Source organism: Bos indicus, chromosome 2, assembly GCF_029378745.1.
Source record: "Bos indicus isolate NIAB-ARS_2022 breed Sahiwal x Tharparkar chromosome 2, NIAB-ARS_B.indTharparkar_mat_pri_1.0, whole genome shotgun sequence".
Classification (NCBI taxonomy): domain Eukaryota; kingdom Metazoa; phylum Chordata; class Mammalia; order Artiodactyla; family Bovidae; genus Bos; species Bos indicus.
The window spans coordinates 46,303,634-46,307,560 of record NC_091761.1 but is presented as its reverse complement, the minus strand read 5'-3'; the positions used below and the strand labels follow the sequence as shown (position 1 = coordinate 46,307,560).

Below are 3,927 nucleotides of genomic sequence, written 5' to 3'. Positions count from 1 at the left end.
AGGTTTTAATTAGATAGGACTATTTCAGCCTGCTTACTCTCGGTCTTTATCTCTCCATGAGCCATTTCCCTACAGAAGGATGCTGTAGCCATAATTATTCCAGTCATCTTAAAGAAAATGTTTTGAAGTACAGTAGTTAGCTGTCAAAAAGAGAAGGCTAATTTCCAGTTATGAGAGCATTTTCCCAATGGAAATCTTCCTTTCATTCTGGGTAGACATATTTGTGTTTGTTTTTTAGCTTTATTAGGCTCCATTTTCTCCTTCCTAGACAGATAATTTCTCTTGTAGCTGTTCAGAATTAAAGGAATTCCTCAATTCCAGAAATGTTTCCAGCTGTTTTTAGCTCCAACTATAGTCTACATTACCTAAACAAGTACCTAAGAGCATGGCACATAAAAATCACCCAGCAAAAGCATAATGGAAATAAATAATTTGAAGAATTTCCCATAATATATGGAATTTTAATAGATGTAAAGAAAAAAATGGTCAAATATTTGGACAATTATGGATGAAATGAGCAAACTACTTTAGGATCCATCAGGTTGTTTATGCTATTGATAGGTATAAGCTGTTTGGCACCAAACTCCCAGATCTTCCTATCTCCATGATATTTTCACAGGAAAAGGAGGCAAGGGGGTTTTCATCTGGTAATATCACACTTTTGTTTTGTTTTCTTTGAAACCAGCCTATGACAACATCCTCCCTCTATATCCCTTATTAAAAAGTTTAAAGTCTCTGTGGGTTCCACTGTAAAGGAGAAAGGAGACTTGGGGACGTGCTTGGGCATGTGGGGATGTACTATCTTTGCCTTTTGACCCCTTAGCCTTTATCTTTTAGATGGAAATAGTCATAGCCCAATGGGGTTATTGGGCTAGACAGTTGAAATGGTGAAATTTTAGCATTAAAAACTACACAAATACAGTCTTTATTTGACATTATGTTAAAATTAGAGCATATATTGTTGAACTGATTATTTAGTGGGCTTCCCAAGTGGCACCAGTGGTAAAGAACACTCCTGCCAATGCAGGAGACATAAGACGTGGGTTTGACCCCTAGGTCAAAAAGACCGCTGGAAGAAGGCATGACAACCCACTCCAATATTCTTTTTTCTGTTGTTGTTTTTAAAAAGAACTGTTTATTTACTGAACCTGGGGCAGATCAGATACACAACCAATTTTAAATTTGCATATTTTAACTCAGTTTTGAAGTGTTTGGACACACACATGCACACAATTGGCATGCAACCATTGTCCTAGGGTAAAGTCCAGTCACCTTAAACTTGCAAATATTTTGACCCAAGGTTGAAAAATTGTTTATCCTGAACATGAAAACCTGTAACAAGTTTAAATTAATTATACAAAACTCGTTACTTATAGTTTTCCCCTTGCAAAGATTAAAAAAAAAAAAAGAAAAGTACAAATAACCAGTATATATCAGTCACAACATAATCCTGGATCATCCCCACACCAAAACCAGATGCTTCTTGAATTTTAAACCCATCATCAGAGACCAAAAGAAAGTCATTTCATTTTATACAAAACAAAATTCACATGTGCCAAAAAAGAAAGACCCAAGAAAAACAAAAACAAAAACCCTAGTACTGACAGTGATATTCAGTACCCTAATTAAACAGTGACCAAAATGCCACTGATCAAAAATAAATAGTGGCTGTATATCACTGCAAAGAAATCCAAGAGGCTTTAACCCTTAGGCATTGGAAATCCAGATTTTTCCAATTACGTGAATGCATATCTTCTACATGCCAAGAGTAGAGAAAGTGGATGCGCCAGCATAGAAACAAAAAGAGCTGCCATTTGCTGAAACATGCAGAGAACTGGCTTTAATAGACTTCTTATAAGGTTAGGCAGAAACCAAAAAATGGTTATTAGTTGCTTGTGGCCACAATTTTAAGTGGAGATGATTGAGTTCTAAGGTTCAAAGTGAAACTTTGGGGGTGGGGGGTAAAGGTTGCTGGTTTAAGTCTTATCTTTAAGGCAAAAACAAGAGAGACAAAATGTAAAAGTACCAATTTGGTCACATACTCTAGTTCACAGAGCTCTGCCATCAAGCTGGGTAGAAAATGTCAAGATTCGGATTGTTGTTTCTCAACAGAATGAATCTTTCTAATGACTTGAACTGCAGGATAAGGGATCCCAAGAATGCAGTCATTTTAGTAAAGTACTATCAGTAAAGTACTATCCTGAACAAACTGCATTTTATCATGAAAACAAAAGGAAAGAAAACTAAGGACTCTACACTTATATTCAGCTTACAGTGTTTGAGTTTTGGAAGGGCCTGAATAATGGAGGCAGAATTCAAATATGAATTTATGCCAAACAAATGTCAAATTTTCACTATAGCTTTCCTAAAAAAGTGTTTTCCCCCAGTATCTATTAATCACAAAGAAACAAAAGCTGTGAAGATACAGTTCAGAAAATAAAAACACAGAAACTAATGACATTATTATGACCAAGATGTTTGGTAAACAGTGAATTATGAATTTGGGATTATGGGGAAAAGGCTTTTAAACAACCCTCCAGACTTCAAAGACTCTTTTCAGGTAGCAGATGTGTCCCAGTGTCGTGGTAACTAGAACAAGAACTTCAAAGAAGGACCAAAGGACCACTCTGTAGCTTGTGTTGTCATTGATTGCTCTGTGTATTCTCTCTCCAACTTCCATGGATTCCTGTTCATGCTTCACAGTGTCATCTCCACTGCCAGCTCATTAATCATTTCTTCTAGCTTGTTCTTGTGAGCTACTGTTTCCATGTCTTGTCCTTTGGGGTCTTCCCCAATATCAGTGGTAAACATCACTATCTTTGGGAGTCATGGTGGACATCCTATTGCTAAAAGAAAACTTGTATGTTCCGTCCATGTAAGCAGCAAATGTGTATTTCCCACTGGACTCCCTGTCTCCTTTATAAATTACTTTATTATCAGGCTCTGTAATCTCCATGTCGATGTTCAGGAAGCCGCCCTTGGCCACCTCAAAGATGAGACCCATCTTAGTGCCCGAGGCAACCTGCTTGAGGAAGCATTCCTCTGCATGCGTGTCAATGCTGACGAAGTAGCCCAAGGCCGTGGCCAGGAGGGTGGCCAGGAGCACCAGCAGCTCAGCGAGTGTCACCATGATGGGGATGGGGCCAAAGCGAGGACTGGGACTGCGGCCTCCAGAGCCACCATGGTTGTCGCCACCACCACCGCTGGCTTCTCAGCCACTGCCGCCTCAGCTCCGCCCCTTCCAGCTGTGCCACCTGAGGGGACGTCAATATTCTTGCCTAGAGAATTTCATGGACGTAGAAGCCTGGCAGGCTACAGTCCATAGGGTCGGGAAGAGTCGGTCACAACTGAAGTGACTTAATACGCAGGCGTGCATATTATCATCTCATTTGCTAACCTGAAATTATCACAACATTGTTAATCAGCTATACCCCAATACAAAATAAAAAGTTTAAAGTTTGAAAAACAAGAGTAAAACATAAGTCAGATAGTGTCCTTCTCCCTTCTCTGCTTCAAATCATCATCAAATTGCTCCCTGTGGTAGGCAGAATTCAGAGCTGGCCCCCCAAAGTCTTACCTCCTCATGTGTACACTCTGTATGATTATTTGGAAGAATAAGCCCTTGAATATGAGCAGGATTGTAAATAGGATGGGATTTCTAGCATTTATTTCCTTCCATCTCTCTGCTTACAGTATACATCTGTTCTTGCATATTGTAGAATTTTTGTATTATACTTCCCTTATTGTTGTTCAGTCACTAAGTCATGTCTGATCTTTTCAACCCCATGAACTGCAGCATGCCAGGCTTTCCTGTCCTTCATTATCTCCTGAAGTTTGCTCAAATTTATAACCATTGAGTCAGTGATGCTGTCTAACCATCTCATCCTCTACCGCCCTCTTCTCCTTTTGACTTCAATCATTCCCAGC

The 3,927-nt window shown here is 39.2% G+C and overlaps 1 pseudogene; it reads right to left on the bottom strand.

The window, feature by feature from the left end:
- Positions 1-2,485: 2,485 nt before the first annotated feature.
- Positions 2,486-3,130, bottom strand: LOC139176364 (transmembrane emp24 domain-containing protein 2 pseudogene; annotated as a pseudogene).
- Between the last annotated feature and the right edge of the window lie 797 nt (positions 3,131-3,927).